This window comes from Lathyrus oleraceus, chromosome 6 (assembly GCF_024323335.1).
Source record: "Lathyrus oleraceus cultivar Zhongwan6 chromosome 6, CAAS_Psat_ZW6_1.0, whole genome shotgun sequence".
In the NCBI taxonomy this organism is placed as follows: domain Eukaryota; kingdom Viridiplantae; phylum Streptophyta; class Magnoliopsida; order Fabales; family Fabaceae; genus Lathyrus; species Lathyrus oleraceus.
In genome coordinates, this window is record NC_066584.1 from 3,596,247 (window position 1) to 3,609,199 (window position 12,953).

General features: G+C 41.5%; 1 pseudogene; it reads left to right on the forward strand.

The window, feature by feature from the left end:
• The first annotated feature begins 5,841 nt into the window (after positions 1–5,841).
• LOC127099439 (uncharacterized) lies at positions 5,842–5,941 on the forward strand (annotated as a pseudogene).
• The last annotated feature ends 7,012 nt before the right edge of the window (positions 5,942–12,953 follow it).

Here is a 12,953-nt window from a genome sequence, read left to right on the forward strand (position 1 = left end):
CAGACCCTATGTTTGCTATAAACATAGTGTTGAAGAGGAAGGGTATACTCATAGTGGTAATGCCACAAAAAGGGCTAAGGTCAAGCATAGGCTGACGTAATCCAATAGCATTACCTATCATAGTTATCAAACCGCCTATTCTAATGGGTGCTCGCTCATCCTGGATAAGGTGGTCCAAATTAGCTAACATAAAAGTAGCACCGTTTACTGGACGGTTCTGGGAAGCACAAAATATGATGAAGAGTTCATCACGTGAAACTGAAGTACTATTTGGCTTCTTCCAAATAAAGTGTGGGTCAGGATCTTATGGAAATAGCGAAAAGCCGGGTTATGTATGTTTCCAGAGAGAAACTCATGTTCTTTGGGCTCATCATTTCCAGTCAGCTTACCCCAAAAGTGTTCAAGCTCTCTATATTCAAAAAGTTCTTCCTGGCTTACAGTGAATGTATCAAAGGAGGTAGGAAAACCCAAAAGGTTGGTGAAGTCTCTAATATTAAATTGGTACTCCATATTGAACATTCTGAACTGGATAAAACCTCTGCTAATTCCTTTTCCATGGCTGGGTAGATAGATTAATGAACTAAGGAATTCTAGTGTGAGTCTCCGGTAGGTGGTGAAATGTCTCAGGATAGGGGAGGTCTCCCATCCTATCTGATTCAGCAAAAACAGGACACTCTGTCTCAATCCAAGGGCAGTCATAGCCCAATCATCAGCATATAAACTAGGTAGCATCTCTCTAGCGGCTAGTTCTTCAAACTTTCGTTTCTGAGCCATTCCTCTGAACTTGATACCCATACGATCAGAATGTCCCATCTGGTTAGTGTTAGCTAGAGAAAAGAAACATGAGTTTAAGTCAGGATTTGGCCAAATGCCGAAAGAAGAAAAGAATTATTATTATTATATATATATATATTTTTTTTTCTTTTTTTTTTTTTATAAATCAATAATGAATACTAAATAGAAATTAAAAGAATAATTTAAGAGAAAAATAGGGAAATGATAATAATAATAGAATAATAAAATAACAAATTAATTTTGTGGGTTGTCTCCCACTAAGCGCTTTGTTTAAATGTCGCAAGCTCGACAAAGAAACTGTTAAATATAGTCTATGAGTCCTGGGGGCGTTTCGTCTAAGTGTAGAATTTGCGAATCCTCGTTGGTTTCCGCATAGTGATAATGTTTCAGACGTTGCCCGTTTACGGTGAACGGTTCTGTAGATTGTCCTTTTATTTCTACCGCTCCACTGGGAAAGATTTTAGTGATATGAAAAGGTCCTGACCATCTGGATCGTAGTTTTCCGGGAATAACTTTAGTCTAGAGTTAAATAAAAGTACTGCGTCGCCTTGCTTGAAGATTTTCCTTGATATACGCTTGTCATGCCATTGTTTTGTTCTTTCTTTATAGATTCTGGCATTTTCATAGGCGTCTCTTCTGAGTTCCTCTAATTCGTTTATGTCAAGGATTCTCTTTTCACCGGCGGCTTTATAATTCAAATTTAAATTTCTAATAGCCCAATAGGCTTTATGTTCTAATTCTACCGGGAGGTGACAGGATTTTCCATAAATGAGCTTAAATGGGGTCGTCCCTATGGGAGTTTTATAAGCAGTTCGGTATGCCCATAAAGCTTCTGGTAATTTCAATGACCAATCTTTCCTTGAAGTGGCGACCGTTTTTTCTAGTATTTGCTTGATTTCTCTGTTAGATACTTCCACTTGTCCACTGGTTTGAGGGTGGTAAGGTGTTGCTATCCTATGTCTCACTCCATATTTAAGTAGTAGTTTTTCGAGTACCTTGGATATAAAGTGTGATCCACCATCACTGACTACTATTCTTGGGATGCCAAATCTCGGAAATATTATATTTTTAAAGAGTCTAGTTACTACTCGGGTGTCATTTGTTGGAGAAGCTATAGCTTCGATCCACTTTGATACGTAGTCAACTGCCACGAGTATGTATTTGTTACCGAAAGAGGATGGGAAAGGTCCCATGAAGTCTATCCCCCACACGTCAAAAATCTCTACTTCCAAAATACCTTTTTGTGGCATCTCGTCACGTCTAGATATGTTTCCCGTGCGTTGACATCTGTCACACTCCTTAATAGCCGCATGTACGTCCTTCCATATAGTCGGCCAATAAAAGCCAGCTTGTAGGATTTTTGAGCAGGTTTTGGATGTACTTGTGTGTCCGCCATAAGGTGCAGAGTGACAGTGTTGGATTATATTTTCTATCTCTTCTTCGGGTATACATCGACGGAAGATACCATCGGGGCCTCTTTTGAAAAGTAAGGGATCATCCCAGTAATAGTGTTTTATGTCGTGGAAGAATCGTTTCTTCTGCTGGTAAGATAAAGTAGGTGGAACTATTCCGGCAGCTAAATAATTGACTAGATCAGCGTACCATGGTGTGACAGATATAGCTAAGGTGGTTTCTACTTGCATGTCGGAGTTGTTCTCTTCCAAAGTAGCTATGAGTTTATCATACGAGAAATCATCATTAATGGATGTTCTTTCCGGTTCAAGGTTCTCAAGTCTAGAGAGATGGTCTGCTACTACGTTTTCAGTTCCTTTCTTGTCCTTGATTTCTAAGTCGAATTCTTGTAGTAACAAGATCCATCTTAGGAGTCTAGGTTTAGCATCCTTTTTTGTTAAAAGGTACCTGATAGCAGCGTGATCAGTGTAAACTATTATTTTGGCTCCTACCAGGTAAGAACGAAATTTATCTAGCGCAAATACCACTGCTAGGAGTTCTTTCTCGGTTGTGGCATAATTCATCTGTGCTTCATCCAGGGTTCTGCTAGCGTAATATATAACGTGAAGCTTTTTATCCTTTCTTTGTCCTAAAACAGCACCTACAGCATAATCACTGGCATCGCACATTATTTCGAATGGTTCATTCCAGTCTGGTGTCTGCATAATGGGTGCGGAGATCAATGCTTGTTTAAGAGTTTGAAATGCTTTTAAACAGTTATCGTCGAATATGAATTCAGCATCTTTCATCAACAGTCCAGTTAAGGGTTTAGTTATCTTAGAGAAGTCTTTGATGAATCGTCGGTAAAAACCGGCGTGTCCTAAAAAGCTTCGTACTTCTCTCACAGTTCTTGGGGGTTGAAGATTTTCGATTACCTCTATTTTGGCTTTGTCTACTTCAATTCCTCTGTTCGAGATGATGTGTCCTAAAACAATGCCTTCTTGTACCATAAAGTGGCACTTTTCCCAATTAAGCACTAAGTTTACTTTTACACATCGTTCCAGAACTCTTTCTAGGTTTTCAAGGCATTCTTCGAAACTTTGTCCGTATACAGAAAAATCATCCATAAATACTTCCATGATGTTTTCGAGAAAGTCGGCGAAAATCGCCATCATGCATCTTTGAAAAGTTGCAGGGGCATTACACAGACCAAACGGCATTCGTCTATAAGCGAAGGTACCAAAAGGGCATGTGAATGTCGTCTTTTCTTGGTCATCAGGGTGAATTGGTATTTGAAAGAAGCCTGAATAACCGTCTAAATAACAGAAGTGTGAATGTTTAGCTAATCGTTCTAACATTTGGTCAATGAATGGTAAAGGGAAATGATCTTTTCGGGTTGCTTTGTTTAGTTTCCTATAATCAATGCACATTCTCCATCCCGATTCGATTCGTTTAGTTATAGTTTCTCCTTTTTCGTTTTCAATAACGGTTATGCCTCCTTTCTTTGGTACAACGTGTATAGGACTAACCCATTTGCTATCAGATATAGGATATATAATACCTGCTTCTAATAACTTGGTTATTTCTTTCTTTACTACCTCACTTAGGATCGGATTTAGTCTTCTCTGGTGTTCCCTAGAGGTTTTACAGTCTTCTTCTAACATGATGCGGTGCATACAAATAGAAGGGCTTATTCCTTTGAGATCGGTGATGTGGTATCCTAGTGCGGTTGGATATTTTCTTAAGATATGTAGGAGTTTTTCTGTTTCGAGTCTTCCTAGATCTGCATTAACTATCACAGGTCGTTCAAGTTCTAAGTCTAGGAATTCATATCTCAGATTTTTGGGAAGTGTTTTCAAATCAGGGGTTGGTTTGTTAAGACACTGCGTAGGATCCGATGTTATTGCTAGGCATTGTTTAGATTTGTCCTCTAAAAGATAGTCTGATGATTTGTCTTCTCCTGACTCTGCTTCTTTTATGCATTCATCGATGATATCCATGAAGTAACATGTATCTTCTATTGCAGGTGCTTTCAAGAATTGGGAAAGAATGAATTCAATTTTCTCTTCACCTACTTCGAAGGTGAGTCGTCCTCGTTTTACGTCTATGATTGCACCGGCAGTTGCTAAGAATGGTCTTCCTAGTATAATAGGTGTCGTATCATCTTCTCTAATGTCCATAATTGTGAAGTCAGTGGGAATGTAAAACTGACCTAAGCGTACGGGAACGTTTTCAAGGATTCCTACAGGCTATTTGATGGAACGATCTGCTAATTGCACAGACATTTTGGTCGGTCTTAATTCTCCCATTTCCAGTTTCTTACATATGGATAAAGGCATAACGCTAATTCCGGCTCCTAAATCGCATAAGGCTTTGTCGATGACAAATTTTCCTATGTGACCGGGTATAGAGAAACTACCCGGATCCTTGAGTTTAGGGGGCATGTTTTGGATTATAGCGCTACATTCGGCAGGGAGTGTAACGGTTTCGCTATCCTCAATTTTCCTCTTATTAGAAAGAATTTCTTTTAAGAATTTAGCATATGAGGGCATCTGCGTAATAGCTTCGGTAAACGGAATTGTAACGTTTAATTGTTTAAGGAGATCAACAAATTTTCTAAATTGGCCTACATCTTTGGTTTTAACAAGCCTTTGAGGGTAAGGTATAGGTGGTTTGTAAGGTGGTGGAGGTACATAAGGTTCCTTCTTTTCTAGGGTTTCCTTATTACTCTCTTCCTTTTCCTTAGGTTCACTTTCCTCAGTAGATTTCTTAGGGTTTTGGTTTTCTATCCTTGGGTCAGACGGTCCTTCCACTTCCGTTCCACTTCTCAATATAATTGCATGAGCTTGGCTTCTCGGATTGGGTTGGGGCTGTCCAGGGAATGTACCAGTTGGTGCAGCAGTAGGTGCTTGTTGTTGAGCTACTTGAGATATTTGCGTTTCCATCATTTTGTTATGGGTAGCCAGGGCATCTACTTTGCTTGCTAGTTGTTTAAGTTGTTCGCCAGTGTGTATGTTCTGGTTTAAGAAATCTTTATTGGTTTGTTGTTGGGAAGCTATAAAGTTTTCCATCATGATTTCCAAGTTGGATTTTCTAGGGGTATTATTGTTAGGATTCGGTTTCTGATATCCCGGAGGTATAGATGGGGCTTGATTTGGAGACTGTCCAGGTGCGTATAAAGCATTATTACTCTTATATGAGAAGTTTGGATGGTTCTTCCAATTTGGGTTATAGGTATTCGAATAGGGGCTTCCTTGAGCATAGTTTACTTGCTCTGTTTGGATTCCAGTCAAGAGTTGACATTCCGCAGGAGTGTGGCCTTGGATTCCACAGACCTCGCAATTCTGAGTTATAGCAACCACGGCTGCTGGAGGCGATACGTTTAAACTTTCAATCTTCTGGACCAAAGCATCCACTTTTGCATTAACGTGATCAAGGTTACTTATCTCGTACATGCCAGTTTTCGGTTGAGGTTTTTCCACATTCGTTCGTTCGGTTCCCCACTGATAGTGGTTTTGGGCCATGCTCTCGATAAGCTGGTAAGCATCAGCATAAGGTTTATTCATTAGTGCACCACCTGCAGCGGCGTCTATTGTTAACCTTGTGTTGTATAAGAGACCATTATAAAATGTGTGAATTACTAACCAGTCTTCCAAACCATGGTGTGGGTAAAGTCTCATCATGTCTTTGTATCTTTCCCATGCTTCGAAAAGAGACTTGTTGTCTTTCTGTTTAAATCCGTTTATCTGGGCTCTTAACATAGCTGTTTTGCTTGGCGGAAAATATCGGGCAAGAAAAACTTTCTTCAACTCGTTCCATGTGGTGACTGAGTTGGAAGGAAGAGATTGAAGCCATCTTCTAGCGCTATCTCTTAATGAGAAAGGAAAAAGACGAAGTCGAATTGCCTCTGAAGTGACACCATTAGCTTTAACAGTATCAGCGTATTGGACAAATACGGATAAATGAAGGTTTGGATCTTCGGTAAGATTTCCAGAGAATTGGTTCTGTTGCACAGCCTGCAACAACGAAGGTTTAAGTTCAAAGTTGTTTGCTTCGATTGCGGGCGGAGCAATACTTGAATGCGGTTCATCTTGCGATGGAGCGGCGTAATCTCTAAGAGCACGAGCTGGTTCTGCCATCTCGGTTAAAGAAGGAAAATCTTTGAGATCAGGAAGGTCTATAGGAGGGAGATTGTTTTCAGCACGATATTCCCGAATTCGTCGTAAGACTCGGAGATATAGTTCGATATCGTTGATTCGTAAATAGAGCGGTTCGCCTTGAGAGCGAGTGCGTGGCATACAAATCAACGAAAGAAAGAAAATAGAAGAAAAAGAAACCTTAGTCTCTACAGCGTAACGGAAGAGTTACGATATCGATTGAATAAAAGTCCCCGGCAACGGCGCCAAAAACTTGATCGCTCGACTGGGTGAGTCGAGAATGGGATACAAACTGCAAGTGCACAGTTCTATCGCGTAGTTTTAAAAGATATCGATCCCACAGGGACTTATGAATCGATATACCGTTATCTAAGGTTACTACGTAAATCTAAGGCGAAAATGTTTGATTGTTTGGGAAAAAACTAAGAGCTAAACTAATATCTAGATTAAATATTAATAAGACGGATATCGGTATGTAGTTCGTCAAAACTAGGGAATCAAGTCTTTGTCGGTTTCTTAGTTTTAAAATGAATCGTTTCGGTTAACTTTATTGGTTAAAGGTTCTATCTCAAACTCTCGCTCTGTTGAATAAACCATGATTTTATATTAATGTTGCTGTCACTTATAATTAAGTCAAAAACCATATTTTGAAAACAATAAAGTTGCAGAAACTCTTTTTAAGAAAATACTGACCGTTTTAAACACCCTTATCTCAAACTCTCGCTCTGTTGACTTAGGTTATATAATTAAATCCAAATGCTTAACTCTCGTCCTCACATTCAATCTTTAAAAATACTTTTTGGAAAAGGTCAGAATTTAATTAACTCTAAAACTTGCTCTCGCCCTGATCTAGAATTAATGCCTAACTTACACTGTCCAGTTAAAATCTCAAACTCTCGCTCTATTGATTTTAACTTCTTTATGTCTTTTACTTTTGTAAAAAAAATCTTGTTATTAAACCTGTAAGTTGAAACCGTAAAAAGATTGATTTTGATTTTAAGTTTAGATAGACCGACTCAGTCTTGATCCCTTATTCTGCTTACTTTACATACCGATACCTAGGCAAATTAGCCAGACATGCTAAATGAATAAGAATTTATATCATGCATAAACAGACTCATTCCAGGCAGATAATATAGGTAAATAATAAAACAAAATATTAAATAATGATTAAAGAACCTGAATGCGTAATACAATGGTCTTGAACACTCCACCACAAGCCGGTAGGATTTGTTCTTGGATTCTTCAATTAAACAGTAAATTAAATCAAGGAAATAAAACTGGAATATAACGTAAGGTTAAATCCAGTATAAAGTTGCACAATAGTTTCCGGTGTAGAAACTATTATGCGAAAAAATATCTAAAAGTTAAAATTGGAAAGGTAAATTTGCAAGGGAAAAAGAATGTAAAGCTTGCAAAAGAAATAAATAAAATAAACAATGCTGGAAAAGAAAAGAAAAATAAGCAAAAGGCGTGAAAAGAAAATTTGGCAGAGCTTCGGCAATGTGAGCGTGGAAAAAAACCGTTCTTTGAAACTTCCCAATTAGTTCCTATTTATACAGCTGCTGGTGTAACTGCATTTCAAGGGTTTCCGTGTGCGTGGTCTCGTTCCGAGGGTTACGCGTGCGTGGAAGTAGCTTTCAACGTGGTCAGTTGAGTTCCTTGCGCCAAAAATATAGAGGACTGGTGTGACGTTCGTCACACCATGTGTGACGCTCGTCACAGGAGTGCTTTTAGTGTGACGCTCGTCACACTCCTTGTGACGCCCGTCACAGGCATAACGTGCACTTTCTTTGGGCTGGGCTTGGTCTTGGTTATTTGTTTCCTTTTTATTGCTTTTTACACCTCATTTTCTTCCCTTTTTTCACTTTTGCTTCAAAATGGATACCTGACATAAATAGCAAGGAAATACTGCATAATATCTGATAAAATGAGATAAACTAAAGTAAATGATAATATAATCTAATTGAATTAAGTCTTAAAATGTGATATAATTTCGTGTTATCAACAACCACCACCTCAACAGAAGGCACTGAGAGCCAGGAGCCAGGCGAAGAAGAAAAAGGAGGAGCGTCAGTTCGAGGAACCACCTGTGACCTATACCCTTTTGTTCAGGAGATTGAGGGATTTGGGGTTAGTCCGACCAAGGATTTTGATTCCCATAACACAACAGAAGAGGCCTGCACACTATGATGAGAGTGCCAAGTGCGAGTTCCATTCTGAGGCACCCGGGCACAGTGTTGAGGGTTGTAGGGCTTTCAAGCATGTCGTCCAGGACATGGTGGATTCCAAGACCATCAGCTTGGCACAGATCATGGATGGGGATGTCAACCCTGTACTCAGGCAGAGTCCTGTAAGGATGAAGATGGTGAAAAAGGTCAAGAAAGGAATAGAGATGACTGAGGAAGATCAGTTAAAGGTTCCCATGGTCGTGGTCCCAAAACCTCTGATGCAGGATGGAGCTTTCCCTGTTATTGATAATTGTTGCGTGGCCGTTGCCACAGAGGGGTGTGCATTGATGGGAGATACGACCCGGAAGATGAAAGAGGTGGAAATGGATAGTGAAAAAGTTGAAACACCCAGTCAAGCAATTGAAACCATCAAGGTAGAGAATGCTGTTGTTATTGGGAAAGAGAAAAAGCTGTCCATTTCTTCCTATAAACAAGCTCTAGAGGTGGTGAAGAACAAGGAGGCCCGAGGTTGGGGTAGAATCATTGACATAGTGGTAAAGGCAGACATGTTCGGGATTGGTTATCCAGATCAAGAGTCGTTTAGACCAAACAGAGGACGTCGTCCACCGTACATCTTCGTCAGTGCAGGAATGCTGAATTCTGATCATGCTTGTTCAGTGAGTGAAGAGATCGACCGCGACCGCGAGCTCGAGCTGTGGATAAAGTCGTGTGTACCAGGCGATTGGAAGGCCTCCAAAAGCATCACTGTCGCTCATCCGGAAGAGTAGTTTTTCTGTGTTAATTTTGTTTGCATGAAAGTCATACGTTTTGCCCGAAACGTACTGGTCCATTGTAAGGGCCACCTCATGTGTCTCATTTTGCAACGTCTCGCATCAGTAATAAATGGATGTTTTTGTGATTAAAGCGGTGTTCCCTGTTTTTCATTTTTTGCAGTTTTAAAAAATAAAAATGGCAATGTTTTTCGTTTTTCTTTTTAACTTGTCTTGTTCCAACCACAAAAGTGATTACCCTCCTGATCTCATCGATAACAATTTGGTTACCCCTCTATATGACTTCGACAATCCAAGCTATCATGCCGAAGAAAAAGGCGAAGAAGTTTGTGATCAGCTGGAATTAGCCAGGTTGTTGAAACAAGAGGAGAAGGTGATTCAACCGCACGAGGAGCGAGTCAAGATTGTCATCCCAAGTACCGCCGAGGTCAGAAGGGAAATGAAAGTTGAGGCCGCTTCAGAGGGCGAGTCGAGAACAGAATGGTAGCCCTGTTGAAAGAACAGAGTGATATCTTCACCTGGTGGCATCAAGATACACCAGGGTGGAATACCCATGTTGTGGGGCACGAGCTACCGTCGAGAGAAGACTATCCTCTAGTGAAGAAGAAGGCCGGTGCCACGGATCAAAGGGCTACGGTGACTTTGTTTCATGATATGACTCATCGTGAAAGCGAATGCCATGTTGATGACATGATGACAAAGTCCCAAGCGGAAGAGGGGCATCCGGTGGATCTGGGGCAAATTGTTTGACCGGATCGAAACTGCTCAGACTGAGGTTGAGTCCGAACCAGTGCACTTGTGGAGTGTTGTCCGGTAAGTTGCCGAGGCTTATTGTGAACGAAAGAGGAGTCGAGGTCGATCCTGCTAAAAAAAAAAAACAGTACAAGAAACGCCTGAACCAGAAAAAGAAAGGAAAGAAATCAAATGGTCAGGTGAAATGATGACTGCCCAGGGGCATGGAAAGAAAAATGAGTAGCAGGAACCTCTGATTCTGATACCTTCCGGGGAAGAAACAATTGTTAATCTGGTACTTGGCAGCCCTCAAGGGGTCTAGGAGGTGTGTGGTGGATCAGCATGACTAGTCTTGTCGAAAAGAGCATGCAATTTACCTAAGCAAAAAGTTTATCGACTGTGCCACAATACACGCACTGCTCGAAAAAACTTGTTGTACTTTGGCATAGGCTGCTCGCCGATTGAGACAGTGTATGCTGATTCATACCACCTTGTGGATGTCCAAAATGGATCTGATCAAGTATGTGCTTGAGAAGTCAGCATGGACCGGACGGTTGCGAGAGGGCAAATGGCGTCAACTGAATACGATATTCGGTATACCTCCCAGAAAGCAATCAAGAGGAGGGTATTGTATGGTTACCTCGCCCAACAACCCATTGATGATTCTCAACCAAGGAAATCTGAAGTCCCTGATGAGGACATCTCGAGGTACTCAAATCGAAAGATTGAGAGTGACCAATCCCGAAGGAGGGGCCTGACCCTGAATCCGAACGGATTCTGATGTCTGATGGGGAGAGTTTAAAGTGAATGAGCTAGTGCTTCCCCGATAACATTTGAACGCACCAACGATGGTGGCTGAGTATGAAGTTGGTATCCTGAGTGTCGTACTTCGGTACGTGCATCTACTGGGGCAACACCTTCCTCATTCAGTATGGGATGGAAGTGATATTGCCTGCTGGAGGCTAGACCTCATTGTGGAGAGTCCAGATGGATGAGAAGTTAGAAAAGGGCGAGTGGATGAGGACTCGGTATGACGCGTTGAGCCTGACTGAGGAAAAGGGCTGACAGTTACTTGTCATGGGGCAGTTGTACCCAGCAAATGAAGCGTGTTGTTAACCGAGAAGTGGGACCTCGTGGGTAGCATGGAAGAGATGTGGTGTTGAAAAGGATCCTTCCTCCTCAAGACGATCGAGGGGCAAGTGGACACACAGTTATGGATGTCCATTCGTGGTCAAGAAGGTTTTCTCTGACAAAGCTTTGTCGTCGACGACCTCGGATGATGAAGATTTTCCATCCCCTGTGAATGCGGACGCAGTTAAAAGATACTTCGTGAAAAATTGACCCGCTGGACAAAAAATAAAAAGTCCAGGCAAAAAGGGGCATCCCGGCGAACCGAAAAAAAAAAAGAGAGAAAAGGTTCGGGCAAAAGTTAGGGATAATAAAAGAAAAGAACTGTACACCCGGCAAGTCGAAAACCCCACAAGGGCGACTTGGGCAAAAAAGGGTATCCCGGTGGACTGAAACCTGAAAGGGCGGTCCAGCCAAGAGAGGGATTGAAACAAACAGTTGCGTCTAGCATGATCGTTTGAGCTTTAGATGACTCGGCTAATCTCCGACAGAGATCGATCGGAAGCGTCTGGTTCAGAAAGCCGAAAGTGCGGAAAGTCTTGAGGACATATGGGGTGTAACCGAGTTGGAACCCGATGAGATCACGGTTTCACATTGCCATTAGGATAGATTTTTCCTTTTGTGCGCAATCACCTCTTTTCAGGGTTTGCTTCCGGTGTGTTGCTCGATTCTGTGCCATCTTTTTTTGTTTCAGTCAATAAATGCGTTCAGTCAAATAGTTTTGTTTTTGTTTTCATTACCGCTTTGATTACGAAAACATCCGTTCATTTCTGATAAGAATATTTGCATTTTGAAACATAGAGGTCCCTTCCGATGCATGCTTATAAGATTGAAATCTGGAAATCTTACTCGGAAGTTTGAGTAACCAAGATGTTGAAACGTGGGGCACGCCTAGGGCACGCTTTTATCTAACAATCTCTTGTGCAGGTGCTGTTAGATATCTTCATTCGCTGACAGGTGGTGATATGAAGCATTTTGAAAAAAAGATCCCCACAGAGTCCAACCAGGGGCAAGGGATAGACGAACGATGAAAGGACGACGAAAGAAGGACGACGATCCTGAAAGCTAATCATGAAGACTCTTCAAAGCCTAAGGACTGGAAAGTTTGTATGAATCCCAGGAATTCGATCTTCGTGGGACGAATCAGAAAAGTCCAGATGAGTCCGGGAGTTCTCAAAAGTGGAAAGTCAACATTGTGGTAGGATGGTAAACACCAGTGTTCGATGAATCGAAGGGCGGACCGTGTCCGATAGGCCGTATTTCCCCAATGGGTTTGAGAGTGTCATTTCCCTAGCAGATTCGAGATCGGTGCCTCCTCAGCAAGCCTGAAGGTTACCATATCCCCAACGGAGTTGTGATTGTTTTCCAAGTCTGAAGCTGTCTTCCCAGCAGAGTTTGTGTTGATGGTTCTCCCCCAGCAAGGTCCCCAAGTGGATCAAGTTCGGAGAAAATCATCTCCAGTAGAGACAAGTATCGGTTGCCTCCCCTAGCAGGGTAATCTCTAAGCAGTCCGGGTTCGATGGAGATCATCCCCAGCAAGGTTTGTCTTTCCCCAGCAGGGTGGAAATTGACGTGGTAATGAGATCCTCAGCACAGTTCCTGGAATTCCCCAGTGTTGTCTCTGGAGGAGACGTGTGTTTATGCATCCATCATTTAGATAAGCATAGCATATTGCATCATTAGTGCATAGCATTTCCATGATCATGGGGCATTGTGTAAAACAAAAAAAAACTCATGCATCAACATTGCAAACATATCCATTAGCCCTAGGCCGTGGTGACCAGCCG